Source organism: Spinacia oleracea, chromosome 2 (assembly GCF_020520425.1).
Source record: "Spinacia oleracea cultivar Varoflay chromosome 2, BTI_SOV_V1, whole genome shotgun sequence".
Taxonomy (NCBI): domain Eukaryota; kingdom Viridiplantae; phylum Streptophyta; class Magnoliopsida; order Caryophyllales; family Amaranthaceae; genus Spinacia; species Spinacia oleracea.
The window spans coordinates 32,369,210-32,383,800 of record NC_079488.1 but is presented as its reverse complement, the minus strand read 5'-3'; positions in this window follow the sequence as shown (position 1 = coordinate 32,383,800).

Here is a 14,591-nt window from a genome sequence, read left to right as displayed (position 1 = left end):
TTTCTTTCGTCGAACTTATGTTTGGCAGTTTTTCTCCTACTTACGTTCGTTTTCGGAAAAAGGTTTCTTCTTCAAAGTTATAGATCTCGAAAAGTTCTTGAACTTCGCCCCAAGAATCGATCAATTCCGAGTTGTACATTAAAAGTTATGAGCGTTATAAAATCCTGCTGCAGTAATTTTTCTCCCTCTTGCTCTCTCGCGCAGCGCTCGCCCTTCCCCTTGCGCGCTGCTGCTGTGTGCTATTGTTGTTGCTGTGTGCGCTGCTCTCACCCAGCCACACGCCCCTCGCCTCACTCTCTTGCTCGCCCTCTTGTCCCGCGCGCCAGCTGCTGCTGATGTGCCTGCCTTCGATCCTGCCCGCGCGCGCACACACGGAACGTGTGTGTGTTGTTTTTGTTCGTTGTTCAATCTTTTTCGCCAATCACTTAAATTCATGGTTGTTCCGTGATATAGGCCGGATTGGTATAATTCTCTTCTTCCTTGCCTATTCTATTTCAATTCCGTATTTTAAATTATATTAATATTATTGGTTTTTTTAATTAAAATGCTGGGATCGGTTATGAACACCGAGTTTTGAGGATTTGTATGTTTGAATTATTGAAGGATGTTTTGAATTGAAATATTATAATTTTCAGATTTAAAGTATATATTAAAGCTTCAATTTTTATTAGTTTTAATGGTTTTAATTACAAACTATGATTGGAGTTTTAATCTAAGCCTTATGGGTGATTGATTAGCATAATTAGATGATGAATTTAACTATGATAATCAATTATATTTTTCAGAATATTATAAAGACTTAAAACGTCGATTTTTAATGGTTTTATGCATGAAAATATATTAATTTCATGCTAGGGTTTTAAACGATTGATTGAGACGATTATTTTATTAATGAACGATTAAGTTCTAATTAATTCAAGTGTTTTAAAGCTAAACAAAGTTGCTGGAAATTTGGTAAACATGGGTAATAATTAAGTTTCTCCATTGTGTTTATAGGAGTTGATTTCTAGTAAGTTATGATTCGCACAGGGGCCCCCGTACTTAGGTATTCCAGGTACGTACAAGTCTAGGGCGACCACATTAATTGTCAAGGGACATTACATGATTGTTATTGATGTGAATTATATTACGTGAACTTGGTGGATTCATGTTTGTCTTGGTGAACGACCATGTGGATTATTATATTGGAATCGTTGAATTATTGGTTGAACAAGCATGTTGGGATTATTATGAGTATGGATTTCATTGCCAATCATGTTGTTCAATATTTATGCATGTATGGTTTGTTTCGCATGCAAGGGATGAATTATTTATTGTTATGCTATTGTACGGGATGTCTGCATACTTTTGAGCCAATTATTCGTGCCTCGTTGCACTATTTATTTTACCACATGTCAAGGGTTAGCTCATGTAAGCCACCGCACATGTAGGATTCAGTTGGGAATATTATATGAAATGAATTAGGATTTGTCGTGCAAGGGCACAACCCTCATGTTAATGGGCATGATGTGGAATCTCACTTTGGTGAGGAGGAACATGGTAGTAATTTCACAAGAGTGTTGCTTGGTTGATCACAAGTCTTAAAGCATTAAAATAAGATTGTTTTGGTTGTGTTTATTAATTGAATGAATGTACATTGTTGAGTCTTGAGTTCACCTTTAATAAAATATTAATAAACGTAAAGTGCAACCAGAACAAGCTTCAAAACTCTTGGAACGTATATACCTTGAGTATGAACAATGGGGGGGAGTCTTGTCGGAAAGCTCGTACTCCTACTAATGATACAAGACGTTGTTTCATTTATATTATGCGCAGGAATTCCCTCGGTATGGCCCGACACTCGGTATGGCCCGATTTTATTATTTATTATTTGGTGTATGGTTGGCTCCCATCACCTTTTCCTTTATGGAACTCTCCTTTACCCCGTTCGAAGCTTATTCTAATTAAATTGTGAGTCAAGAGTCGAGTCAAGTGTCGAGTCTTGTATTCATGATTGGTTGTTAATTATTATATGGCTTTCGCATGTTGATTAGTACTTAGTAAGTGATGCATGTTTTTAGTTTTGTTCACTCTATTCTTGTACGTACTCAGCTTTTGCTGACTACGTGATTTGTGTTTCTTTGGTCATGGTCTTTGCCTTAATGACCCTATGATGATCTATCATTTGCACTTGCATTGATGGGGAGTAGAATAATATAGCAGGTTGGTAGATCAAAGTACGATCGAAATCATGTGGCTTGGGATGATTGTGAGAGTTGCATGCTTTCGTACTTTAAAACTATTTTATCTATACTTTAATTATGTTTGAAATTGTTGAACTTTTTATACTTTGGTTTTTGGGCCGTCATGGTTCCAAATTGTAGGAGGCCTCGATATTTATTAATTATGTTTTTAAAAGTTAGTTTACATTAAATTCCGCTGCGTAATTCTGGTACTAGCCTTAACCGTTATCACGGTGGCGGTAATACTTTAGTAATTCCTTTATTTTAAGTTGGAAAATGGTTTTATAAAAGCAAGGAATTATTAGGGTGTTACATTATTAGTTTGGCATGCCTCAACCATCTTGAACATGACCCTAAAACGATTGAAAAGATTCATTACCATATCATCGGGTTTGGAGGCAACATAATCCATCCTCAAGGCATTATTTCTTTACCACTTCGAGTAGGTGGACGACATCAAAGCCGTAACCTAAATGTTCAATTTTTTATTGTGAAAGATTTAACAGCATACAACATCATCCTGGGACGACCCACATTGAATCAGACTAAGGCAGTAGTCGTCACTCACCTCATGTTGATGAAATATGTTTGTGATAAAGGGACGGTTGGCACTATTCATGGTGATCAGCAGCAGGCTCGAGATTGTTACCTGACTACCTTAAACCCTGAAGCCTGGGGATCGGGTAACGAAGGAAAAGCCGATTCTAAGAGGAAACTAAATGACACGGAGGTCAAAATAAAAATGGAAACTTTCACTATTACAACGGCTCATATGGAAGCTAGGCGGCCTGAGCCCGTTGGAGGACTGTAGACACCTAAATCGTGTCTCCCCTGTGGGATGATGACGATACTATTATCCTTGTTAGGTGGTTGGTAAAACTCCGTGCCGAAGTCCCGATTGCTAAAACACATTCCAAAGTCCAAGATCCAAAGTCCAATTTCTTAGACCATTCCTATTACGGAACTCGGTACAAAATTCAATTTCCAAAAATCAATTTCAAAATCCACACACAATCTCACCCAATGGACCTCTCCATTGGCTTTACAAGGCCTTTTCCAATCAAAATGACATTAAGCAACCCAAATTCGGGCGCCGACCCACAAAACCGAGCAAGCCGGGCCTCCGAAAACCCAAAAACGGCTAGTTTTTAGTCGCAAAATCGAAGCCTTAATCATTAAGCAAATGCTACGTGCTAAATTTTGTACATTTCGTACAAAGGTACATTCACAAAAGACAAATGCAAGGACGGCGTCATCGTCCTTGCGTTGGCGTTTCCTGTGCCACGTCAGCGGCGCCTGACGCAGGCCTCTGCGCTGGGCGCAGCTGGCATTTGGCGTTTAGCCATATAATTTTTCTATTTAAACCCTAATTTCCAAGCATTTTAGGGCACCAAATCATAATCAGAACGTCGTAATTTCGAAATTCAATCTCAAAATCAAAATACAAAAATCAACTTTCAATCCTCAAATTCCTATACAATTTCAAGTGTTCAAGCAATTGGGAGCTCTAAAAGGAATTCCAACCTAACCCTAACTAGGTAATTCCGAATCCCTACTCAAATCTACCATGTATTCTATTACGAAAATCCAATGATGTTTCCATTTAGGGTTCATGCCTTTTGGTAACTAGGAAAATCATACAAAGGTGTCATCTTTGGGGAGGTTTCATACTTGAAACCCTCTCCAAATGATTGTCCATAAACACCATTTCCATTATGCCATACAAGATTCAATTTTTCTTCCAAAATGATTAGTAAAGTTGACACTTTTTCTCTCAAAAGTGTCACTTACAACAATCACATATTTTTACAAAAATCAACACTTTCTAGTATTCAAGTACCAAGTTATGGATTCCGTGATGTTTAAGTTTGTTTGTAATCATTCCCTTAAACTAGAATAATTTTCATGTTATGGAGAAAATTAAAGGTGAGGCCTTTTTTGAAGGAACTGTGTCCTTCACCCAAGGTGCATTAAGTCTAATGCCAAGGTTCAGATTAATTACGAACAATTAATTCAGTGAGATCAAGTGATCGGAACAGCTAGCTGGAGCAATGCTTCCAATTAGTGAGTTCTGATCTATATTAGACTCACAACTTACTATTGACTGAACCTATAAGGTCACACCAATGGCATGTAACAGATCACATGATTAAATGAATCGAAAATTCATTTAATAGCTTTTCGGGAATAACTTCGGAAATACATAATATACGATACGACCTTGCATCAGAATCGTATATCATATTGAAAATATTCGTAAGCTGGGCGAAACGAATATCGTATCGTATGATGGTGATTCTTCGTATACGACACGATAAATAATAGCCGTAAGGCGTTAGTCGCGAATACGAGCCGCAACGGAGTTGCCGGCCCGTCGAGCCGAGCGCGCATGCGCGCAAGGCCCAACGAGCCAGCAAGCTCACGCGCGGCAAGCAAGCCAGCCCGCGGCACGAGTGTGCGCGCACAAGGGGAAGCAGCGCAGCGAGCATAGCAAGCAAGGCCCACGGCCCATCGCTGCTGCTCGGCTGCTGTGGGCTTTGGCTACCGCTGGGCTTGCGTGTTGGAGTGCATGCGTGTGGCCGGTCAAGGCTTTGTGCCTTGGCCGGTGACACTAATATAACCTAGGTTATATTCCACACTCCTAAGTAAATTTTCCAACCCTAAACCTAATTCAGAAATTACACAGTTTCAGTTTTGCTCTCTACACAAAACTGTTCTTCCCAAAAAGCAAACACTCTTGAATATTGTCTAAGCTACGATTATCAAGACGGATCTGAACGTGTCGGTGAAACAAATAGAGGAACGACAATTGGAGTTCTTTGTTCGTGTTCGTTGATACTAAACTCGGGAAAACACGCTTGAATATAAGTTTGCTTAATTTGTGCTTTATACATGTTTCCTGGCTTTGTGGATTGTTCCGCACATGTTATATGTATTTAACTGTATTCCCTTACAGTGGTATCAGAGCCTTATGTATTTAAAGCACTTTTTAGCATGATTATATGTTTTTGAATGTTTACGCATTTTCTTATATTTTTCGTAAATTTTTCGAATGTTTCTGGATTATTGGATATATCGCAGGAAGCAGTTCTGAATTCGAAAATTGTTGAAATTTCTGACCCTAATCTGATTGAAAACGATTTTCTAAGATCAACTCATGAAAACAGAATTGCAAAAACAGGCCTCGAAGTATGAGTTTTTGGGCGTTTTTGTTAATTAACGAATTAAAATGAGAAACTTTTGTGTGAGACCGCCTCACAAGAAATACCGCCTTGTTGGCAATCTTGCTGGAAGCCATGTTGGCACATGTGATGACGTCATGCTGACGTCATCATGTAGTTTTTTCAAAAAAAAATTCGAATTTTGTTTTTGATTTTTTTTACCAGGCTTAACTAATTGGACTTCAGGCTTAACTAATTGGACTTCAAGCTTAACTAATTGGATTTCAGGCTTAACTTATTGGATTTCGGGCTTAATTTTTTTTCGATTCACATTTTTTTTCGAAATTAAAATTTTCTATTTTTTGGGTACTACCTAAACTAGTGTAAAACATAACTAAAAGTAATAAATCCTTAACTAATTGAATAACAAAATAATTAAGGTATAAAAACAAATAGTTAAACTTATGAGTCAAATAGTTATTAATTTTAAACAAACTTATTATTAACTAAAACTCATAAAATACTAACTATTTAGTTGCAATACTTAACTAATTGGTTTTAGTGTTTAACTAATTGGTTTTAGTGCTTAACTAATTGGTTCATTGCTTAACTAATTGGTTTAGTTGCATAACTAATTAGTTTCGTTGCTTAACTAATTGAATCTCAAACTTAACTAATTAGTTCTAGTGGTTAACTTAATTTAATCCAGTGCATAACTAACTGCTTCCAGTGCTTCACTAATTGGTTTCAGTGCTTCACTAATTGGTTTCAGTGCTTCACTAATTGGTTACATTACTTAACTAATTTATTACATTGCTTAACTAATTGGTTCTGAAGCTTAACGTATTAGTTTCATTTTTGACTAATTGATTCAATTGGTTAACTAATTGTTTTCAATGCTTAAAATGTTGTATCTTAACTAAAACTCTGAAATGCGTTATCTTAAACTCAAAAATACATAACTAAACCTCAAAAAATCTTAACTAAAACCAAGAAAATCGTAACTTAAACTGGTTAAATCATAAATAAAACTCGGAAAATCATAACAAAAGCCCTGAATGAAAACTCAAAAATACGTAACTAAAACTAAAAAAACCTTAACTAAAACCAAAAAAATTGTGACTAAAACTAAAAAATTCATAACTAAAACATAGAAAATTAGTCCAGCAATTCCATTGAGAAGACCATTATTTCAGAATTATAACTAAAACTAAAACATAATTATTCTTAACTAAATACAAAAAAAGTGTAACTAAAACATTACAATTCTTAACTAAAACTAAAACGAAACTAAAACAACTAAAACACCAGTATATTCGACCAACATCAACAACGGTCACAGTGCTTCCAGCTACGAATCTTAGTCTGCAGCGATTCCATCACAATAATCGGCATCACACCGCAGCACCAACACTGCACAACCATCAACCAGACCGCTACCAGCGCAAATCCTCCTCCTGTCAGAAACAACATTTCATTTGTACAAGAGGTCGGATTGTCAACCGAAATGGAGATCTATAGTAACACAAACCTGTACAACAAAAAACTAATCGAATCCAATCTAATTGCAACAAAAATCTAATCGAAATCATCACTATATCAGGGTGAACAGATCGGGCCAAACTAGCATCAACACTCAACAGATTAGGGTGAATTGATCTCCGACAAGTCAAGCGACGATGGGAAGTAGACACATAAAAATCAATAGAAAGTCGATCAAAATACAAATCACATGAATTGAAAAATCAAAAACTAACTAAATTAAGAAGCTAGAATAAAGGAGTGATGAAGGAAGTAGCACCGTAACGCCGAGACCACAGCCGGCTCCAAACCAAACCAAATCTCACCTTCGCCACCGCCAAGCGCGAGACCAAAAATCAAGTGCAAAGCACTAAATCAATCCATCGCAGCAGCCAGCAGCTAGAACCGTTAATAACATCAACTGAGAGAGATCGCCGGAAGAGAGATCTCAGACAAGAATCGGTGTAGCAGCCATTAAATTAGGGTTTGAGACTCAACCTCGTAATCCACTCTTTCTCTCTCCTCTTTTTCTCCCCTTAGGCCCCACCGCCTTTGTCTCTGCTTCTGTTGCTCGTAGAGACGACCACAACTTCTTAGGAAGCCACAACCATCGCCGCCTAGCTCCCTCACACCTTCGATCAACGAAAATTGAAACATCAAAAACCTTAAACCATTGAAGAAAAATGGAGGAGAGAGGGATGGAAGAGTTACCTTCGTCGTCGTCTTCGTGATCTCCCTCGCTTGCTACGTCATCTCCGACAACAATTTCGATGAGAGGGGGCGGCGATTTGAAGGAGAGAGAGAGAAGAGGGGCAGAGTGGTTGAGGAGAGAGAAATGCATTAGGGTTTTGAAATGAAATTTAAAGAAAAATTTGATATATATTTTCACTGAAAAAAGTTGCTGAGTCATGCCGATGTCAGCAATTGCGTGGCATATTGGTTGCCATCAAGACGGTCTTTTTTGTAAGACCGTCTTTTACAAAAGTTTGTAAATTAAAATTAACAAATTCGAAAAGTTTTTCAATTAATTGGTCGACCTAAACTACTCAGAATTGATTGAAATTTTTCCCTACTGTTCTTGGGTATATTTTAAAATTATGGTAAAATTTCCGGCCATAAATTGTAAGTTTGGTTAATTGGGAAAGGGAATATAATTTCATATAAAGTGGCAGATTTTAAAAATGATTGGATTAAAATTTTGATTAGATTCGTTAATTTTAATCAACACTTAACCAAATTGATAAAAATCTGAATTTTGAATGTTTAGAACGATTTAAAAGTTTAGATTCGAATATTAAAAATGTTCAATTTTTTGTTGACATTGTTTGTTCGTTAAATTTGAATATTGTTAGTCTAGATTTAATAAATTTTACGAAATTGGATTGTTGTAAATATTAATTAAAACGTAAACTTGTTATTTTTGGAAAATAAAAACTGTTAATTTTGTGAAAAATAACTAATGCAAATATTTTCATGAAATTGAAAAATTATTTTTTTAATTAGTTGGTTCGTATGGCACGAACCAAAGGCACGAACAAGGGGTGTGCGGTGCGTGTGGCTCGTCGTAGCCCATGCGCGCTGCCTCCCCGCAGCAACACGGGCAGCAGCAAGCGAGCTGCGTGCCGCGCGCGCTGGCTGAGGGAGCGAGCAAGGCAGGCAGGCCTTGGCTTGCGAGCTGCGAGCAAGCAAGGGGCAAGACTGCCTTGCCTTGCGCGCAACGACGAGCACAGGCCACGAAGCAGCGACCAGCTGCGGCAGTGTGTGGTGAGGCTTGCGGGGCATGGGCGATGAGCTCGTGGCCTCGTATAGCCACACAAGACACATGGAAGTGCTGGGCTGGGCGCAAGCCTAGCCCGCATTGCACAAATTTGGCAATTTTCGTTCGCTGGGCTTTAAATTTAATATTTGCATTAAAAATGGCTAACAGGATAATTAATTGATTATTTTATTTAACTTAGGTCGGGCCATGAGTTTAATTAAATATTTAATATTTAATTATCCAGAATAAATTATTGGTTTGAGTGGGAGCCGCTGAATGAAATTAAAATGAAATAATTATTTTAATTAGTTCGTAGGGCGCTTTATTTTAATTAAATTAAATTTTGATTAGAATAAATTCTATGGATTAATAATTCGGGATTGATTAATCTTTTAGGACGCGTTTATGTGAACGTGATTTTTAAATAAATCACGTAAATACTTGCATAATTTAATTGGGCCATTCGTTTTAGGACGCAAATGGATGAATGCATAGAATGTATATTTTATGTAATGCAGGTACTCAGAGTGACTAGTATGGCCAATCTAGGATAGTTAAATACGGTATGCGAACCGTTTTATCTTTGAATGTAAAGTTTTAAATATGGTCTGCGTACCATTGAAATTTTGATGTAATTTTATTATTTCAAGTATTTCTAGTTTAGAACTTTAAGTTAGCATTGAATGAAGATTCAAGACGATGCCAAGCTAACAAGATGGTGAAGAAGATTGGATGTTTCAAGACAAGAGTTTTGGGCCATACTAGTTCACCAATTTTATTTATGCACTATATATTGTGAATGTATGAATATATTATGCATGAATGTTGTTTGTAAGCTCGATTAGATTTAGTTCACTAAATAATCGAACCAACATAGAAACAACAAAGTCCAAAGTAATATTGAGTTTAAAAATTGCCTTCAAAATCAAGCACTTACAAAAATCTAGGGATCTAAGGTAGTAGGTTTCCGCCAAAGCGAGGTGCTATTTTAGTTGACTTAGATGGTAAGGTATGCCAAAGGAACACGTTGATTGTGGTTTTAACTCAAACAACAATGTCATATGTTGTGGCAATGGGATAAATTATGGTATTAATTTATTAACCAAGAGTAACTTGGATATTACTAGCAATAGATTTTGCTTACCTAGAATCATAAAAGACTTAAGACATGCCAAGGATGCTCTAGGATTTAGGACTTTTAGGGTCTTGGAATCGTTTCATTCATTTTTGGACCATGTTTTGCTTTTGCTTGAATGAAACTTTTAATAGCTTTAATGATTGCATGTTAGCATTTATTTCAAAGTTATTAAGTTATGAATGGTTATTTATTGCAAATTCTTTTCAAATGTAGTAATCAAATGGTTACATAATATGATTTTATCTTTTCTGTTCAGAAATCTTATACATGTCTGTAACTCTGTATGATAAATAACATAGGAAACTGGATTTATGACAATTCAGGATTAGTTTTACACCGCCACTGAGGAAGGAGAGGGCCAAGAGGCTCCCAAGAGAGACCAACTAGCCAGCAGTATCACAGTTTCTTCTAGAAGGCATGTGGTCCTTGCGGATGGCACTTATGCCACTCAAAGTGCAGCCCTGGAAACTATTATTTCTCCCCCTACCTTGGTTCAAGGGTCGTTGGCTACTCAAGGAAAATAGATGCGACTAGAAAAATATGGCTTCGCTCTTGCAACGAAAGCTTTATTGACATGCTTCCAGACAAGTAATTCCGTGAACCGAGAAGAGGAAAGCCAAGGCTCAGGTTTCTCACTCTCAACCTGGTGACCTCATTGACTTCTATGATTTGAAGAGCAGGAAGGTTAGTGTGAATATCTTTTTATTTATAGGTGTGTTGGCTTTATGGTAGAACATATGTTTAATAAATTAAGTAGATGAAAAATTAGAGGAGAAAAAGAGTTAAGCATAAAGTTGGGGTCCAACCTTTTACAATTTTCACCGTTTGGGACCTGTACCTTTTTTTTCACCGTTAAGGACCTACTATTCATTTTCCGGTCAAATTTAACCCAAACATACAAAAGATTAGTCTCTTTAGTTAAAAGTTTAGGTCCTTGAGTTAAAATCCACTTGACACAATTACAATTATTTTTTCTATATTTAAAGTGTGCTCAATAGCCAATGAACAGAAAGAGAATAAAATTATTTTTTTGTACGGAATAAAATTTAAATCAATTTTATTTTGAAGGAAAGAAAAGTAATTCAGTCCAAATACAATAGTTTGGTCATATCTCAAAATACCCAGAAAACAATAGAAAATTAATATACGACAAAAGAATTTCTAGAAAAATGCCACAAAAATGTAATGCTAGTAAAATGAAGATGAAAAATATTAATTAAAAAGAAATGGTGAAATCGAAGTTAAGATCGGCCAAGGTGCTGCAAAATTGAGTTGCGATATTGATTTTAAGTTGTTGTTAAGTGATGCAGCTTTGTTGTTCTTGAAGGCAGCCATATTTCAGCCTTCAAATGCAACAAATTATTTACCGTGTTTTTTTAATTACAAATTACACTTTTTCTCCTACGGCTCAAGAGTACCTGTGTCGCCGTGTAGAGTGATCTACGTACTCCGTATGAAACAATGATATCTTCCCTAATTTTCTTCTTCTCTATGTCTATTTGTTAACAATATGGTTCTTATCATCAAGCCTTATCTTCACCAGATGTAGCTCATCGATCATCCGAGAGCTCCAGTATGATTACACTGCTCTTCTGCCCTTATCTATCTTCTTCTTTCCCTCTATTAATTCTAAAGTCAAGCATATCCTTATCTAATTTACAAGAAAAACACCAAAATTTTAAATACCGAATTCGGATTTTGTATTAAATTTCTCAAAACCAGCGATATCCAAAACAAAATTGATTGAAATAAGTGTGAATTTCTTAATACTCGGGAGGAGAGCGACGACATAAGGGATGAAAGAAAATTGATGATACGTATAAATTTTGGAGTATGATTTAGGTGATCGAATTGTAATGAAAACAGATGAAAATATGCAGGGAAACTGGGAAAGAAAGGAGAGGGGCTAGGATTCAATTACCCTTTTATTTTATTTATTTTTATTTGATTTATTTGGCTGTAAAAAATATTAAAATTTTAATTTTAAAGGACTTCATCTCTTTAGTTTTTACATTAATCACCGGTGAGTTAAAGTTGGGTTAAGTGGCCGGAAAATAGAAATGAGGTCCTAAAAGGTGAAAAAAAAAAGTGTAGGTCCTTAAAGGTGAAAAATGTAAAAGGTTAGACCCCAACCTTTAGCTTAACTCGGAGAAAAAAAAAATCCTTCACTGACTTATGTTAAGGTATCTATCTCTTTCTCGATTAGTACATTTGGTCAACGAGCTTTTTGAATACTTTTTTTATTTACCAAAATCATTCTTTCAATTGATAAATTTTCTCCTAAATTTTTGAATACTTGTTTGATTTACGCAGCTGCTTGTTGATTTTTAGATTCAATTATGTATGTACACGGGATTGATAGGGTTTCAACATGAATTAAGGGTTCATGAGTGATTTTGATTTATTTGTTATTTGATACTCTTATTTAAAGAAATTTAGGATAGATGCATAACATAGTGAGACTAATCTCAATTGATAACTAAGATAAGCATTTCTGACTGATATATAGTCTATACTCTATGGAGTACTAGATAATTAGTTCTTTGAGGATCAGTCATTTCGCCAAGGAAAGCTGGTTGATTTTCCATCCACTCAATCTCACCCCCCCCCCCTCCTACACACACACAATTGATAGATAGTGTCTGACCTAAAATAATTAGTTGGTCTCGCTACCCTAATTTAAATTCTGAAAACGGATCTGGATTTCAAGTTTATTCTGAGTATTTTTGCACAACTTTGTCAATGTATTATGAATATGAATTACAAACTGGTGCCTTATGGTTGCACCTGCTGGTTTGTTGTAGCTTTCATTGTTTATTTGCTTATAGTTTTAACCTTGACACCACATATAGATAATTTTTTATATTCATGCTGACATGATTTCTGTCATCCCAGATCCTGGTTGATGGATTTTGGTCCAGTCATATTATCAGGAACAAGTCATGTTTTATAGTCTGCTGTCTTTTCTTTGCATCTCAAATTTCTACTATACTTTTTTAAACCTTTTGCTGGTGTTTTTGGTATTGTGGCAACTAGTCTACTACTAGTGAGATCTTTAGGTTATTTTTTTGTGCATATTTTAGTTTCAGGTTGTTCATAAATTCACATTCAGGTTGAAATTCGTGAAGATTGTGCATACTGTTAGTGTTATTGATATGCAGACTGAAAGCTTCTCTGGTAAAATTGATATACTTAGTTTCAGATAATAAAATTGATATACTTAGTTTCATTCTCTCTTTTCTCTGTTCTGTTTCTTCCCCTGCTGGTTCTTATTTTTCCCGCCTAATTGAATCTGCAAGTAGGCTTAGTACACTGTGAGATTCACCCTTATCAGAATTGTGTAGATTAAAGAAGTGTGCTTTTCTCCAGTTTGTGTATGCTTTCGTCTTGCATTCACCTCAATAAAATAAATATTACGGAGTACCTGCTAATTAGTATTTGTCATTTATCTTGGGTGTAAGACTGCATCACTTGAGCTTTAAATATGGTATCATTAAGCTCAGTGAATGCAGAATTTTACTGTATGAAGTGCAATTAATCAATCTGGTAAATATGTAGCCTAATGTATAACTGTATAAGTAACAAATGACCACTTTGTCTTTTGTTTGTTTGGGAAACAGGTCAGTAGATCATGTTAGCCACACCCCATATGTTAAAACTGATTTACTTAATATTCTTCTGATATTTAATTGTCTTTTTGAGCTTCTTATTGAACGGTAAATTTTATTCACATATTGCAGGGAAAATGGTTCCTCCAAATGCAAAAGTGATTCATTCCAATGAGATCTTCCAACCTTCATTGCTGAGATCTAAAAGGAACTATGTGCCACCTCAATTACTTGCAAGAGGACATGTACAAAGCTTAGTACAATTGTATTCTTTCCAAAGACAAGCTTAATACTGTTAATTCCATTGTAATCAAGTACATAATACATTCATACTCCTGTATCATAGTTGTAGTTTGTTTTCATTGGATATCATTATGTCACATATATCATTCCCTTTTATACCATACCCTGCATCCCCTTTTTGGATTCAGAACTTAGTCCTAATTATTAGTAGAATTATAATAACAAACTAGTGACTCAAAAAAGGCATAGAGCTGCGATATCTATATTCTTGTGTCATGAATCTCATTGTTTAACATTCTTATTCCTTTATATTAGGATGAAAGCTTGCCCACTTACAAGGTGCATATTCCTTAATAGTTTATCGTTAATGTGTATCTATTAACGACGATTCCTTAGTTTGTCGTTAATTATTAACAATGAATCCTTTATTAATTTTTAACAACGAACATAAAAGTCATAGTTAAGTGTAAACGACAAACCGATAATTCGTCGTTAAAATTTAAAGCCAATAACGACAGAACCTGTTACAACGAACACAAAGACGAATGTTACCGTCGTTAAAAGTTTTAACGACGAAATATTTCGTCATTAAATGTCTTTTTTCTAGTAGTGGTATATATTTTATAACCTTAAATGCTTTTTTGAAACAATTTCGAAGAGAATTACTAAAATACGTAGAAAAACTTCAAGGAAATAAGTCAAAATATGTCAAGAGTTTTGGCATTATAAAAACAATCTACTTGATTGACAAAAATAAAAATTATATGAATGGAGAAATCATTGATTGATTATTTTAAAAACACATTAATTATTCAAAGGACAATTATTTTCTACCAATTATATATTTCTAACAAGTGTATTTTAAATGATGAAAGGTGCACTATTTGTGGTGTCTATTTTCTACAAAATAATAGTATGATATCACTCTTAAAAGTTAGA